We start from the raw sequence: 16,583 nt of genomic DNA on the forward strand, positions 1-16,583 counted from the left end.
TTTGGGTGCTGCACGCACCAAGCGGCACCCTAGGAACTCCTCTGATCAAGGCTCTCCATTCTCATGCAGGGGCAGCGAGCCGGCGCCAGAGCGGTGCCCACTCTCTGGAGCACCCAGGCCCTTTTCTCCAAGGCGCTGGTGGATGTTTGAAACCTTCCTGACGATATTTAAAATGTGTGGACTTGGGAGAACAAAGAAAAAAAGCAGCCACATAGATGTCTCCAGGGCCGCCCCCTCCACCTGCCAACCCGGGCTTTGAAGTAGGAATTAACCTAAATTAGGAAGATAATTGTTCCCATGCTAATTGCAGCTTGTCCTCTAAAGCTGTTTTCATTTGTGAGGTCTCAGCGGCAGGCTGGCTTCGGGCCCGCCGGGGCCTTCCTGCACGCTGGGGCCCCCAAGTCCGGGTTCCAGAAGCCAGCGGTCGAATCCGGGCGTTTCTTGAGCCAGCCTCCTGCTCCACGGATGCTCCCCAAGTCCCTGCTGCTGACTGCATGTTCCCGCAGACCCCTCGGCCCAGCAGACCCCGACAGAGGGCTATGAGGCTGCCTTGCAACACAGGCGACATAAACAAACAGCCGGCTGTTTTCGCCAGGCCCCATCTCTGTCACAGCTGTTTGGGCCTGTGCCCTGGCCAGCAGGGCTGGCCCCCGACCCTGCACTTGGCCTTGGCCAGCTCGGGCCAGCACTGGTAGGCGGTGATGACCTAAAACCTTCTTGGAATAGGCTTCACGGTAAGGATTGTGTCCAGCGGGGCCTGGGACGGTTCTGTTGGGGTTTTTCTTTGTCAGGAGCTTGGTTTTCCATTTGGAAGAGCCGTTAGAACGTGGGGTCAGCCGTGTCCTGTGTGGCACCACCAGATGTAAGCTTGGCTTCTGAGGTGCTTTTTTTCCTGTTTTCATCAGTCCTTACTGGATAAAAGCCTTGAAAGAGAAGAAAAGCCAACCCCAGGGCTCCCTGTGTGATGAATAATGCTGGTGCTGGTGAATGATGTGGCCCTCCCCCCCGCCCATCCCAGTGGCTGTGCAGAAACAGTATGGTGGCTGACGCGTCGTGCGTGTGTGTGTGTGTGTGCCGACATGTGTCTTGTGCACGTGTGTGTGCGCCTGTGTGTGCACGTGGGCGGCCCTCCCTGGCTGCAGCTCGCCCCACCTGTCCTGCCTGCTCTGCAGACCATTCCCCTGCATCCTCTGTCCTCCAGACTCTCCCGGGGGGACATCTGCAGGTCATAGGTTTCAGCCCCTCCTGCCCTTCAGCAGGTGAGACGGGCTGCTCATCCCATAGCCTGTGTGTTATGGTCTCGAAGTTGACTCAGAAGGTAGGGAAGCGGGTGTGAGGAAGTCTGATCATTTGGAAAATGTTAGCTCACACTTGGAAAAGAAATAGAAAATTAAATTTAGTGGAAGTCGTTGACACATTCGAGATTTTACATGGAGCCTTTCTGTGGGTGAAGCCTGTGTTTGGAGTGAGAGCGTGCACTCTTAACTCCTAGTAGCTTCCCCTCTTTGGGGCGCTCTGAGTAGGGAGTGTCACGCTTCTCTCTGTGTTTGGAGTGAGAGCGTGCACTCTTAACTCCTAGTAGCTTCTCTTTGGGGCGCTCTGAGTAGGGAGCGTCACGCTTCTCTCTGTGTTTGGAGCGAGAGCGTGCACTCTTAACTCCTAGTAGCTTCTCTTTGGGGCGCTCTGAGTAGGAAGCGTCACGCTTCTCTCTGGTTCACTTTGTCCGTGTCGTCGAGTCGCCCCGTCGTGTCCAACTCTTCTGCGACCCCCCGAGGTGCAGGGAGCAGGGAGACCGAGTACTTGGAGGGGTGTCTTTAGAGGCCAGGCAGAGCCAGCTGGGGTGGCCAGCCCACGCCTGTATCGGGCTGGTGGTCTTGGGGTGCCGCTCCAGGTCCTCGTGGGCTCCTGTGCCCGGCGGGTGCAGTCAGGGCCGCCTGTCAGCCTTGCTGCTCCTGACCGGGGGTGACCGCCTCACTTTGCTGGGGCTCCCTGCCTCGAATTGTACTCGTCCATGTGTTTTCTACAGCATGGTCCTGGGCACATGGTTGGGATTCACTGGAGGCTTAGTGAGTGAGCATGTCGACGTTCACTCTTGCCATCTCCTGTTTGAGCACTTCCAGTTCACCTTGATTCATGAACCTAACATTCCAGGTTCCTATGCAGTGTTGTTCTTTACGGCATCGGACTTGACTTCTGTCACCAGTCACAGCCGCAGCTGGCGTTGCCTTTGCTTTGGCTCAGTGTCTTCCTTCTCTCTGGAGTTCTTTCTCCACTCTTCTCCAGTAGCATATTGGGCACCTGCTGACCTGGGGAGTTCATCTTTCAGTGTCCTATCTTTTTGCCTTTCATACTATTTCATACTGTTCATAACACAAACAAGTGGCGTGCAAAAATTGTTTCTCCGAAATTACGACTTGCCCACGCCAAAAAGAGCCTTTCCTTTTGTAGTTAATGCTTATTAAAAACAGGATACCGAAGAAAACCTGCCAAACCTCAAGGTCATGGAGGTCACGTTGGATAGTTCCCTTCTGTAACTTTTTTCTTCTGACAGTGAATTTTCTTATTTAAAATTGCGATAAAATGCACACAACATAAAATTTACCATTTTGGTCATTTTTAAAACTGATTAGACTTCAGGTTTTTAGAACACCTTTGGCTTTGTGGGAAAACTCAGACATGACAAAGAGTTCCCACATACCCGTCCCCAGGTGCTCTGGTCTTACTAACAACGTGCGTTGCTGTGGCACGCTTGTTGCTGCTGTTCAGTCGCTCGGTCGTGTCCGCCTCTGCGACCCCAGGGACTGCAGCACGCCAGGCTCCCTGTCCTTCCTTCACCATCTGCTGGCGCTCGCTCAGACTCGTGTCCATCGAGTCGGTGATGCCACCCAACCGTCTCATCCTCTGTGGCCCCCTTCGCCTCTCATCGTCAATCTTTCCCAGCACCGGGGACCATGTGTGCGTGCCGACCCAGTGTGTCGTATCCAACTCTTTGCGACCCTAGGCCCGCCAGGCTTCTCTGTTCATGGGATTCTCCAGGCAGGAATGCGGGAGTGGGTTGCCGCTTCCTTCTCCAGGGGATCTCCTCACCCAGGGGATCTTCTCACCCAGGGGTCGAACTCAGGTTTCCTGTGTTATAGGCAGATTTTTTTACCATCTGAGCTACCAGGAATGCCCCAGGGAACCAATGCTGATGCATAATTGTTTTATGTGATTCTATAATGACAGACACATGACATTCTGCATGTGTCAAAACCCGCAGAACTGTACCAAGAGGGAACTTCAGTCCCTCCTGTGACTGTTCGTTTCGTCTCTCACAAGGAAGTCTGATTGCTGTCGGTTCCATGTTCCTGATCACGAGCTATCCCATGCCTCCCTGCTCTGTCCCTCTCCTGCAAGGGTCCCAGCGCCCCTGGGCCTTACCCCACAGATGGGAGTTCACTGGACAGGTTCCTCTAAAAAACTGAATTGGAAATTTGATCGGAATTGCATTGAACATACAGATGAGTTTGGGGAGAACTGGCATCCTTACTGTATCATATCTTCCCCTTTCTTTGCTTGCTTGCTTTTTCATAGATTAGATCTTTTAATAGATTTTTCATAATTTTATCCATACAGCCCTTGCACATTTTAGGTTATATTTATGTGTAAATATATATAAATATGTGTGCGTGTGCTTAGTCAGTCACTCAGTTGTGTGCGACTCCTTGCAACCCCAGAACTGTAGGGAACCCCTCTGTCCATGGAATTCTTCAGGCAAGAATGCTGGAAACCGTTCCCTTTTCCACGGGATCTTCTTAATCCAGGGATTGAACCCGGGTCTCCTTCACTGAGGTGGATTCTTTACTGTCGGAGCCACCAAGAAGCCCTATAAGGCTAAGATACTTTTTTTTTTTTTTTAAAGCAATTTGTCCATTTCATCTAAATTGTCACTTTGGTAGCAATGGAGTTTTTCAGTGATATTTTCTTGTTTTGAATCTCTGCTGGATTTGTAGTTATGCACCCATATTAATTTTAAACGTTCTCGATCCTTCTTTCTGAGTAATCTTGGTTAACTGTTGGGGAACTGGGTTTTGGCGCTTGATGGGCTCGGCTGTCAGTGCGCCGAGGCTCTCGGGTTTCTCGTCTCCCTCCTCCTCGCTCTGGCTGTTGTCTCTGTTCTTTCTCTCATTTCCGGGGTTGGGTGGGCCGCTCATCCCTTCTCAGCCTCCGTCTGTGCAGTCACACGTGTCCTTGGAACACAGTGCGCCGTGCATCCACGCTCAGCGTGTTAATTTACCTTCTGTCCCCATGACCGTGTCCACCTGTGGTGTGATGGCAGGAGAAGGCACTCACCCCCATGGTCTTCCTGCTCTGTCGCCATGACCGTGTCCACCTGTGGTGTGATGGCAGGAGAAGGCACTCACCCCCATGGTCTTCCTGCTCTGTCGCCATGATCGTGTCCACCCTTGGTGTGATGGCAGGAGAAGGCACTCACCCCCATGGTCTTCCTGCTGAGCACACGGCCCCCCATCCCGGCCATCCCCACCGAGGGACTTGACAGACCACCTGACCCATCCTCCTCAACTGCCAAGGCCACCAGTAACGCGGAGCGTCCTGGGACCTGTGACAGCCGAGGAACTGAGGGGACGTGATGACTGAATGTTGCTTGAAGTCCTGGGTGGGGTCCTGGGACGGCAGGAGGGTGTTGGGGGAAAACGGAGGAACCTGAGCAAAGTACAGGCTTCAGTTAACGATGGCACAGCACTGCTGGTTCACTTGTCACTAATGCTGTGTCCCTGGGATCTCAGCTGGTAAAGAAGCCGCCTGCATTGCAGGAGACCCCAGATCAATTCCTGGGCTGGGAAGATCCGCTGGAGAAGGGAAAGGCTACCCACTCCAGTTTTCTTGGGCTTCCCTGTGGCTCGGCTGGTAAAGAATCCGCCTGCAATGCAGGAGACCTGGGTTCGATCCCTGGGTCAGGAAGTTCCTCTGGCGAAGGAAATGGCAACCCACTCCAGTGTTCTTGCCTGGAGAATCTCATGGACAGAGGAGCCTGGCAGGCTACAGTCCATGGGGTCCTAAGAGTCAAACACACACACGTACATGTGCACAGACACACACAGGGACACGACGTGGAGGACTCTGTAGTCACTGGTAACAGTGGGCACCTTGGGGGATGTCTCTGGGTCAGCAGGGCCCCTGGGTCCCGGCGGAAGGCCCACGTGTGACCCCTCGCAGGGCGGTCTCCTCCCACCCTTTGCGCTGCTGTGAGCTGGTGCTGAGTTGGGGCTGGTGGGGACAGGCAGCACCCACGTCATCCGTCACGTCCTCTCGCCCCTCGGAGGGACCAGCGGGCTGGACTCAGTCATCGCACCCAGGCCATGCCCAGAAGCAGCTCTGTGCAGCTCCACATCCCTGGGGGACATTCACCTGCAGGGGACTTGGGGTAAAGGTGTTTGGGTCTGAGGCTGCCTTCCTTTGGCTAAGCGTCGCAGGAGGATGTGGCACGCTGGCCTCTGCCTCTGTCCCTGCCTCGGGGGCCATTGGCGTGATAACAAACGGGAGAATGTGAAGGAAGAATTTCCAGATGACCAGCACGTTTTCCAGGGCTGACAAAGCAGAGCCGAGCCTGTCTCAGGTGTGTCAGAACTTTCGTCACCGTGCAAGCCGCTGACGAGTCTGGAATCCCAGAGCTCTTGGAGACGAGGTGCTCTGGGTGGGGGGTTTCAGAGTCCTCCCCGCTTTGGGTTCCTGTAACAAGGAGACATTCTCGAGCAGGGACTGCACCCTCCCCACGTGGAGAGCATCGCCAGGGACTCTGGGACGTGGGGAGGGAAACAGAATCTCACAGCTCTTGGCCTCAGCAAGACGCTTGTCAGCCGTCCTCCAGAAGGCGTGGAGCGGCCCGGCGCCTGGCCAGCACACGCCCTCTCTCCCAGGAGGCCTCCCTCCAGCCACTCAGGCAGCCGGCTCTGCGTGGTCTGGGGCGCATCTGCCGGGGGGAAGACGCACCTTCCCTTCCTCTCCTTCCTGTCTCTCCCCGCAGCCCGCGCGGTTTCAGGTCCTGGGGTCACCTGCTCCCCGGAGGCCTTCGTTGGTCAGGCACAGGGAGGATGCGCTGCAGGTTCGCGGCTTCACTGCCGCCACTGTTTCCATTTCCAGCTCACTCCTCCCCTGCCCGCCTCTCGCCGCTTTTGGCAGGACGAGCCCCGTCTGTGCTCTGTCGGGGGAGGGGCTCCAGGTTCTGCCGAGACTGGCTTTGGAGTCACAAAACCGGGACCGAACCCCAGCTTTGCCGTTTGGATAGCGGGTGCATGTCTAAGTTTCTTGCAGCCTCGACTTCCCTCATCTGTAAGATGGACATAATGAGACCCAGTTCGCGTTTTTCCTAAGGCTTCGGGGCGGGTGTGAGTATGAACCTGTACCTTGGTGCAATGTGGACAGTCTGCTCCCTGGATCATTAATATCTCACTTATTCAGTTGCCATGTGTCTTCATCACCTCTGCGGGCACGAATCTCAGGCCTGGGTTTCGAAGAAGGACTGCAAATCATGACTTCATTTTTGCAGTGAAAGTGTGCACAGACCTGTGCCCTGGGGTCTGGAGGGGGCCCTGGGGGGCTGCTGCTCTGCTGAGGCTGTCCTGGGCACCTCCCTGCCTCGCACCCACCCTGCCCTTCCCGTCTGGCGCCTGCAGTGACCCCTGACGACGGCCTTCTCTGGTTAAAGAGAAAGGATGCCGCGTGTGCATTTACAGTCAGGGAATCCGGCTTTGCGGAGAGGTCCAGAACTGTCTGAGGAGGCAGGTTGCAGCAAGCCTGGCGTGTTATTGGGACACAAGGTCCTAGACACGTCACTCCACTGGAGCACTTTTTTTCGTTGAAAGTGAGATTGTCGGTATTTCTACAATGCTCCTGGTAACAGAGGCACCTCTTTTTGGGGGGCATCCCCTCTCTTCAGGAGCTCACTCAGAGATAACTGGGCCACACCGTTCCTGGCGCCCAACCCTCTCTTGCGGGTCTGCGTTTCTTTCTTCCCATTTGAAGATGTGAGGGTCTGGAGCCTGTGGCGAGCACACACCGTTTCTCAGGAACCCCGCAGCCTCCAGGTGGGCCCAGCTGGTGGGGAGCCGGGGTTCGGGTGGCCCCACGTCTTGGGGAGAAGAGTTGTCTGATGTATCTTCCAGCCCTGAGAACCTGGGTGCTTGGAGTCACCGCAGACCATCTGGGGCAGATGGCCTCACTGTAGAACCACCCAGCCTTCCGCCGCAGGCCAAGTGCTGGTGGGAACAGCGTGCCTGCAGCGGGGGGCTGCGTGCCATGGGGCCGGGGGCACGAGGGCGGCTTTTAAGGTGCCCAGACAGGCCCGGTAGCCTGCAGAGGCACCTCAGAAACAGGTCTCTGCTTTGCACTGTTTCCTAAAATTTCATCAAGGATGTTGAGAAACTTGCCTTTGGATGTGTGACGGGTTCAAGGCGGGTCGCGGTTGTGCTGGAGATGTAAGCGTCTGTGCTGGGCCTGCCCGCGCCCCGGAGGGAGTGGCCCTGTGCCCCCCAGCCTGCGCCCCCATCGCCCACCTCCCCTCCCAGCCTTGGTCCCACCCCTGTGAAGTAAGAGACAGGAAATGGGAGAGAAACGGCCGTGCCATCCTCCGGGGGAAGCGAGAGGAACCGAGATGCTGGCGCTCGGCCGTCAGCGCCGCCCCCAGCCGCGCGGAGGAAGCATGTGGCGGCTTCTGTTCCTCCCCGGCAAGCAGCGGGCCCCGCTGTGCCCGGAGGGGCTGCCCGCGGCCTGCTTCCCGGGGCCCGACGGCGAGGGCGGAGACGGTCCCAGAACGGCTTCGGGGCGGCCCGGCTGCGTCCCAGGGCGCCGCGGAGGCAGGCGGAGAGCCCGGGAGGCACCCGGCCTCTGGACGCGTGCCCAGCGCCCGGGGCGTGTGCGCGGCGTTGGGGTCTCCCGGGGGTGCTCTGTGAGAGAGGTCCGAGTGACGATGGCGCCAGCCCCGGCCCGCTCTGTGCTCCCCGGGCCTGGCTGCTCTGCCGGCTCGCCCGGCGCTCCCCACCGGCTTTGGGGGCGGCTCCCGGGGCCCTGGAGAAGGACGCGCAGCCCACCCCAGCGTTCTGGCCTGGAGAGTCCCAGGGACAGAGGAGCCTGGCGGGCTGCGGGCCACCGGGGCGCGCAGAGTCGGACAGCACCGAGCGACTGACCCGCGCAGGGCCCTGCGGGGCCTGTCCGGTCCGGCTGGGGTCCACGAGGGCCCCTGCCGACCCCCAGGGCACCGGTCCCACCTGGCCCTGCCCCGGGAGGGGGCGCGAGGGGGCGGGTAGACCCCGTCAGCAGCGCAGACGCCTGGCTCACAGGCATTTTGTATTTCCTCCTCGGTGCCGGGGGTCCGGCCTCCCCGTCTCGGTGGGACCGGCTCCGTCCGCCCACGGGTCCCTGGCCGTGGCCTTGTTGCCCGCGTGGTCTTCCCAGAATCATCGGGCTGGGTATTTCCTGTGTCAGGTCCTTCCCTGGTTCTCCCCACTTCCGGAGGAGGGCACCCCCGTGCCTGCCAGCAGTCCCCCAGCCCCGTCCCCGTGTGGGCCTCCCCTCCCCTCTCTCTGAGCCTCCTGCCCCCCGCTTCTCTCTCTGCCTGAAAGCAGCCTGCCCACCCATCACCTGCTAGGCTCCGGCTTCCTCCTCAAGCATCAGCTCCTCTGGGATGCCCCCAACAGAGGCAGGACCCCGGGGCTGCGTGCTCCGCGTCCCTCACACAGCCCCTCGAGGGGGCACGTGGCACTGAGGGGAGTTTCTGGGGTCCCCTCCTTTCACCTCCCCAGGGGTGGTGGCTCAGTTGATCAGTCGTGTGGGACTCTCTGTGACTCCATGGACTGTAACCCTCCAGGCTCCTCTGTCCATGGGATTCTCCAGGCAAGACTACTGGCTCTGGTTGCCATTTCCTCCTCCAGGACATCTTCCTGACCCGGGGATCAAACCCTCATCTCCTGCACGGCAGGCAGATTCTTTACCACTGAACCTCCTGGACGGCAAGGTCCTGGCTTCCCGTCTTGCCTCCTCACCCCCCCGGGCTGGGTGCTGGGAAGTCAGATCAGGGGCTGCAGGGACCAGGGAGCTGGTGTAAGAGGGCCCAGTCCCCCCAGGCTTCTGGAGGCTGCCCTGTTGCACGCCTCCCTGCATCTGCCCTGCGATCCCCGCTCTGTGCTGTGCCTGGCCACCCCGTTACACGCTCAGCGGCTGAGTGCACGCGTCCACGTGCAAGTCCGACCCAGCAGCACCTCCTGGAAAGGGGGACGTTTCCCGGTGACTCAGCAGACTCGTGCCCGCCCCGTCTGCGTGTGCCTTGGGCCCGGACCATCGTGAATCACCCGCTTGCCTCTTGATTTGCGTCAGTCAAACCACATGTGAAGAAAGCAGCAGCAAGGGAGGCTTTGCCGGCAGCCAGCGTCCCGCTCGGGGATGCTGGCCCCGGACGGCCCCAGGGGCGGCCCCCCACCCTTGCCGGCCCTGCCCCGCCGCGGTGACCCGGGCGCTCTCTGCCCTTCCTCGGTCCCCTCCCCTCCACCTCGCAGCCACAGACAGAGTCACAGTTCCGGGAATGCTGATGGCCCAGGGAAAATCATGTTGGAACTTGGCTCTCTTTGAAAAGATCCCTCGTAAGAACGGCTTAATTCAAAAGGGCTGTCACGTGTATGACTGGATCGCTCTGTTGTCCCCCGAAAGGAGCACAACACTGTAAATCAGCTGCACTCCAACAGAAAACAAAAATTTTAAAAAGGAGGGGCTGTGACCGCTCCCCGCCCAGACGTCTGCACCTGGCAGAGGGGACGGTCCCAGTGGCAGTGGGAGACAGGGCCACACGGCCCTGGGAGCTGGCGGGAACACGGGCGACCGGAGCCCCCACCTTGCCACCCTGGGGGCGCTGAGCCTTGTCCAGCAGCCCCGGGTGGACGTTCTGCCCCTGTGCGTTGCTGGGCAGCCGTGCCCGTTGCCCGCAAGGAAGCCCCCCAGCCAGGGGCCAGCTGAGCTGAGGCCGGGGCACCATTGGTTTTCTGGTCTGGCTCAGTTAGTTCTGTCTGATGCAGGCCCATGAGGTTCCCATCTTGACTGTAAAGGTCACTGGTGCTGCTCTCGGCGTTTGGCCCGTAGCTGACGTCCTCATTCCCGGCCGCTCCCAGCTCCAGCCGCGTCTGGGAGCCCAGACCCTGCCCCGCCGCCTGGCATCTCCACCAGCACAGCCTGCTCTGACCTCAGAGGGCGGTGGGCCCAGGCGTGCCCGGCTTACCCGGTTCTGCCTGCTTTGGCCATGACCGGAAGCGTGCTTCAGGGAAGGCAAGGGCTGTGGGTGCTCCCAAGTTCTCGTCTTAGGAAGTTTCTCTCTGGATCAGCTTAGAGAGGGTGACCAGTCCAGACCCAGAGCCCAGGTTCGCTTCTGAGCAGCCTCCAACAGCCTGTCGGCATCGGCCAGGAAACAGTGGAGTAGGCGCCGACTCCAGGTCCAGCCCTTCTGTTGGGTGTCCTTCTGTTTTCTATTATGTAAACTCTCCAGCGTCTGCAAAGGTAAAACAGAACCCCAAGTGACTGACCAGGTGGCCCCCCACGGCCTCCAGACCCCTCCAAGGCCAGTCCTGCTCGTCTGTGGCTCCTCTGCCTGGCCCTGGCTGTCGTACGTCTGCCGTCAGAGATCAGGACTCTTTGCGACCTGTAGTCACCATACCATTATCCTGGCTGAAACACTGATGCTTAAAGGCCATCGAAAGTCACTTTTTAAAATCTTTGATTATCTTAAAAGGTTTTTTTTTTCCTGGGTGTTTTTCAGGTAAGTGTTAACTGGGGTCCACATATGGTCTCGTTCCTTGCAGTGTATTTGTTGAAGAAACTGGCTGGTTGTCCTGTCCTGCCGGGTGTTCCCAGGTGGGACGTCACTGCTCCTACCCTGTGGTGCCTGCAGCATGTCCCTGGCAGCTCAGGGCTCCCTTCTGGAGGCAGGAACGCACCGGCTGCAGGCTCTGTGATGGGCAGCGTGGAGCCCAGGGGCCAGCTTCTCCCCCCAGCGCCCGTCTGGCCTCCTTGCGTGGGGTCCCGGGCCTCTGGGTAAACCTTGACAAAGGGGAAGGGCTCCCAGGGCAGAAACACTGAGGGAGGGGCTTTCTGCCTTGTGACTAACAGGGATAGAGTTGGGGCACCTTGACTTACTGGTGTTTGGCCTCAGCTTTGTTGAGCTGAACTCACGGGGTTGTCAGTGTGCCCATGGGCTGTGCAGCCGTCAGCCTGGTCAGGTTAGATCCTTCTGCCTGTGAGCATCCCCCGCCACCCAGGCCACCCCCCGGGCAGCCCTGGGCATCTCTCCCCCTCTGCCCAGGTGCCTGCACTGGGCATTTCTTTCCTTGGAGTAACCATGTGTGGTCTTTCTGTGTCCAGCTTCCTGCATCAGCAAGTTCCAGGTCCCCAGACTGTAGCCTGCGTCATTTCCCACCCATTTCTCGTGGCTCCAGATACGGGGCGTTCTTGTCCGGGTTTTTGTGGGGTATTTGTTCTCAGCTGTCGTGGGGATATGCCTAGGAGTGGAATTGCTCGATCAGGTGGTAACCTTGTTTACCTGTCTGGGGGACCGACACAGTGGTCTCCAGCGCTTTCCGTTCCCGCCAGCCACATGTGAGTCTCCTGGTCTCTCCACATTGTCACCAGCACTGGCTCTTGCCTGACTTTCTGACTGTAGCCTTCCTAGAGGGTGTTAGGTGATGTCACAATGTAGTTTTTATTTGAGTTTCCCTGACGACTAATGATGCTGAGTGTTTTTTCATGAGCTTATTGGCCGTTTGTATATCCTCTTTGGAGAAATATCTATTTCAATCCCCTGCCTTTTTTTTTTTTTTTTAAGTTGGGCTATTTGCCTTTTTACTGTTGAGAAGTAAGAGTTTTTCATATATTCTGCATGCAATTCATTTGTCAGATAAATGATTTGCAAGTGTTCTGTCCCTTTTCCGCGGGTTGCTTTTTCATATTCTGACTGGTGTCCTTAGAGGCACAAAGGTTTTCGATTCTGATGAGGTCCAGTTTTCTTTTGCCACTTGTGTTTTTGGTGTCATTTCAAAGCTGTTTATTGAAGTTGAATCTGATTGAGGGTGACGATGCGGCCCCCTCTTAGGGCTGCTGACGGTCTGCTTGCTTGTGTCGAATGTAAATGCTAAAGGGCTTCTCTGGCTGTTACAAGAGACACTTTCTTCATTGCCGTGATGGGCTCTGCAGCCTTCTGACCACGATCCTCTTTTCCCACAGTTGGTTTTAATTGAACGTCCGTGGGAAAATGGCCAAGTAAATTGCGTTTCACAGAGAGAACCAAGTTTCCTTGTTGATTTCTTTCAACCATGGTTTTTGGTCGTTACCATGCAGTTTGTTGGAGTCTGGCACCCTGTTGTGAATGTTCATTGAGATTGGTGTTGCTGGTCTTGCTGACTGTCCCGGCATTAGAGAGGTCCCTTCTCTACACAGACAAAAATTGCAGAACATTCTGCAGGACTTGGGTGCCATACCGAAGGCCCTTTCTCCGCTGGTAGTGTAACTGGGGGGCACACAGGGAGCCAGGCATCCTGGGGGAGGCTGGGGGCGGGGGCCTGGCCCTCGGTCGCTCTCTGTCACCAGGCTCGGCCACCCAGGCTCGCGTCTATGAAAGGACTGACAGCAGCCTCTGCCTGAAAGTTGGGAGGACTCACTGTTAGGGATGGAAGCTGTTGACCTTTTAAACAGTCACCCCCAATTCAGTGGCACTTTCTGAACTGTTCTTCAGTCCCCTTGAGTGTTGTGGCCACTCGGAAAGTGACCACCTTGGACACTTGGCAGCTTGTGAAATGGGGGTGACTTCCAAGTCAGCTGCAGCTTCTCTGGCCCTCTGAAAGCAAAACATGCTAAACATCAGTTTCTTCCTGGGTTGGATTCTGCATCTTTCTTTCCTGCAGATACAGTTTCATGAGCAAGTAAAGGGCTGTGTGTCTTCGTCAGGTTAAGTTTTGCAAGAATGGTTTTGAGCAGTGTAACTAATTCAGGTCTAAGTCATGTCTGACTCTGACTTCCATTGACGGCAGCACGCCAGGTCCCCTGTCCTCCACTGTCTCCTGGAGTTTGCTCAAGTTCATGTTGATTGAGTCAGTGATGCCATCCAACCATCTCACCCTCTGCTGCCCTCTTCTCTTCCTTTCTTCAAATTTTCCTAGCATCACGGTCTTTTCCAATTTGAGTCTAGTTAGTGTTAATCCCGGAGAAGGCAATGGCACCCCACTCCAGTACTCTTGCCTGGAAAATCCCATGGACGGAGGAGCCTGGTAGGCTGCAGTCCATAGGGTCACTCAGAGTCGGACACGGCTGAAGCAACTTAGCAGCAGCAGCATTGTTAATCCTGACATTAGTCCTGAATATTCATTGGAAGGATTGATGCTGAAGATGAGGCTCTAATACTCTGGCTACCTGATGAGAAGAGCTGACTCCTTGGAAAAGCCCCTGATGCTGGGAATGATTGAAGGCGAGAGGAGAAGGGGACGACAGAGGCTGAGACGGTTGGATGGCGTCACCGACTCGATGCACAAAAGTTTGAGCAAGCTGCAGGAGTTGGTGAAGGACAGGGAAGCCTGGCGTGCTACATTCCATGGGGTCGCAAAGGGTCAGACTGAGCAACTGAACTGAACTAATGTTAATCAAAATATTTGCTGTTTTTTTTTTTCCCCCCACAGTGAAGAAGGGCCCCTTTGCATTGCTTTACGAAAAGCCAGCCTGTCTGTATGTGATTTGCTCTGTATCTAGTTTCTCTAAGTCTGTACATATATTAGTCTGAACCATGAGCTGCCGGACAGCTAACAGGTAATACCCACATCATGGTGACCTGTGAGCTGGCTGGCTGAGTCCCTTATTAGTGACTGTTTCAGTGAGTTAAAAATGCGGATCGTTCCTTATTTGCTGCTGCTGCTGCTAAGTCGCATCAGTCGTGTCCGACTCGGCGACCCCATAGACGGCAGCCCACTAGGCTCCCCCGTCCCTGGGATTCTCCAGGCAAGAACACTGGAGTGGGTTGCCATTTCCTTCTCCAATGCATGAGAGTGAAAAGTGAAAGTGAAGTCACTCAGTCGTGCCTGACTCTTAGTGACCCCATGGACTGCAGCCCACCAGGCTCCTCCATCCTTGGGATTTTCCAGGCAAGAGTACTGGAGTGGAGTGCCATTGCCTTCTCCAATTGCATGCATAGCACATTAGAAAGATTTGAGTGTATGCAGAATTTACTTGTTGGGGACAAGGAGCTTGGTCCAATTCCCAGGAGCTATCAAATCCCTAATTAAGGTGCGAGGGGGAACTCATGTACACCTGGGGCGAATTCATGTCAATGTAGGGCAAAACCAACCAATATAATATTGTAAAATAAAACAAAAAATAAGGTGCACCTGTTTAGTCTCTTAGCCTCCAGCAACTTCATGCTTTTTCTCGATTCTCATTTTGAAGACTTTCCTCCTTTTCTTTGTCTCCACGCTTCACTGCAGTGTTTCTGATTCTCCTTTTTGCACGTGGTCAGCTCGCCCTTCCCTTTCCAGCATGACACGACGGGGGGCCACGGCCCAGTCCCACTGAGGCCGCAGATCATCCCCCAACTGGCCTGTCGCCACTGTGCCGTTGTGTTTCCACTTTTGTTATGTACACGTTTCCACAGGTCCTGACATGGCCCAGGCAGCTAAGGTTGGCACAGGTGCCCCAGACAGCCGACGGTCAGTGTCGCCGCTGGGCCGGGCTCCCTGGGCTGCCCCAGGCGGTGTCCGGGCTCTGGAGGGCCCTGGGCTCAAGGGCTGCCCTGTGCAACGAGCTCTTCTGCTCTGAGTCACCTGTTGTGTTTTGTGTCAGCTCCTCGTTTAAGGGGAGAGGGCAGGTTCGGGGAGCGGGCGCCCGGGGGCCTTGGCGGGTCCTGCTGAGCCGTGGCCGCCAGCTCGGCCTCGCACGAGGCGTGGGCCCGCATGGTCGCCCTGACTGTGTGCTCGTCAGACTCGCTCTGTCTGGGGGGCTCCCAGCTGAGAGTCACCTTCCTGAGTCCAGCCTCCGTCCAGCTCGGCTTCTGAATACAAGGGGGCTGGTGAGGCAGGTGGGCCTGGGGCAGGCATCCCAGTGGCTGGGGCTTCGGGCGAGACCGAATCCCTCCTGAGCTGGCAGGAGGGCGGCGTTCTGACCTCATTGCCCGAGCGTACCGGGCCCAGGGACTTGGCACTTCCTGCCACCGCCCCGCGGGGCTGGGAGGCCCCCCAGTCCCGGGGGGTCTCTTGGAGGCTGCCTGGTGCTTCCGCCCCTGTCGGAGCCCGTCTGGTGGCCGGGGTGGGCGGTGAGGACATGTGGGTGCCTTTTATCCGCTGGCGGGCTAAGTGCGGACATGCACGTTGGGGTGCTTTCTAAGCGACGCTGTCCACAGGAAGGACGGGGCTGCTCTAAGCTCGGCTGCGGGAGGAGCTGGCCCTCGGCCTCCCGTCCAGTGCCCTCCCTCCTTCCAGGCTGCAGGGTTTACGTCCAGCTGCCGGGGCGGCCCTAGGCCTTCTGCCCCTCGGCCCCAAAGGGGGCTCCCTGCTGGCCTCTCTGCTCGAAGCCGGACACTCGTTTCCTCCCAGAGCTGCTCATTTTCCCCAGTTTTTTCTGATCTATGCTTGGCCGATGGGGATGAAAGAGCAAAGGGAAGTTCTGCCTCCTGTCCCAGGTGACGTTGTTCCTGGGAAGTCCTGTTCCCTTTTCTATCGCAGCCTCAGGTGGTCGGCCAGCCATGCCGTCCTCCTGGGACCCCTGCTCTCCCGAGGCCTCCAGGTGCTTCTGGCTGCTGGGGGAGGGGCTGTCCCCCAGGCGGTTTGGAGGTGAGGCGTGTGTGTTTGTGGAACACTTGGTAAACGTCAGCACGATGAAGTATGTTGATTCCTCTTTGCGATAACTCAGACTTGAGGACAGAAATGTGTTCACTTTTCTGATGAATATCTTCATGCTTGACATACAAGCATGTTGACTCAGCATCTTTCCAGAATCACATTTAACCCAAGAAATTCTAAACCTCTTCCAATCGTCTCTCTGATCTCTTGGCTTGTCTGAGGCTCCTTGCCCGTCCCCGAGAGGCTCAAGCTTGCTGTGGGCGGTCAGCGGCCTGACCTCGCCACCTCCACCCAGCACCCATTCATGTCTCAAATGGAGAGGGAACGAATGAAGTTAGGTAAAGTGAAAAATGACAGTCAAATAGATTGTTCCTGATTACTTTGATAAACCTTTGATTTCATTTAGACAGGAAAGAAAATGTTGATTTATGTATGCAGTTCAAGCATAGCTTGTAGTTTGGTGTACAGTTTTTTTTTAAATGATTGATGATCTTTGTCTTTTTAGGAGAACACTTTTATTCTTTGGTGAGATGGCATTTGAAAGACCATGCATTAGTAATATGAGGAGTTACTCTCTGAAAGTCCAGAAGCTGGAAACCATGAGCAGCAGACTTTGTGATGAAAAGTGGCCAGCTGATCTAGCCCAGTCCCCAGCCCTCTGCCCGGCCAGTGCAGGAGGCCAGTGCCCAGAGGCAGAGGCTCTGGGGAGGGAGGGGCCGCCATCCGCCTCCTTCC

At 56.8% G+C, this 16,583-nt stretch overlaps 1 protein-coding gene across 9 annotated transcripts in view; it reads left to right on the forward strand.

Moving 5' to 3' along the window:
* The window catches only part of HDAC4 (histone deacetylase 4), a 288,194-nt gene that overhangs the window by 108,254 nt on the left and 163,357 nt on the right, over positions 1-16,583 (forward strand). Inside the window, exon 1 of one of the 9 annotated variants that reach the window (XM_088835056.1) lies at positions 521-734. The exons of 7 other annotated variants lie outside the window; for them this stretch is intronic. The gene's annotated coding sequence lies outside the window, so the exon portion shown is untranslated. Of the gene's footprint in view, positions 1-520; positions 735-10,774; positions 10,796-16,583 lie in introns of those variants that run through there. One more of the 9 variants, XM_055401691.2, reaches the window with a different exon arrangement.

This window comes from Moschus berezovskii, chromosome 4, assembly GCF_049115385.1.
Source record: "Moschus berezovskii isolate FMDL1 chromosome 4, NW_MosBer_1.0, whole genome shotgun sequence".
Taxonomy (NCBI): Eukaryota; Metazoa; Chordata; class Mammalia; order Artiodactyla; family Moschidae; genus Moschus; species Moschus berezovskii.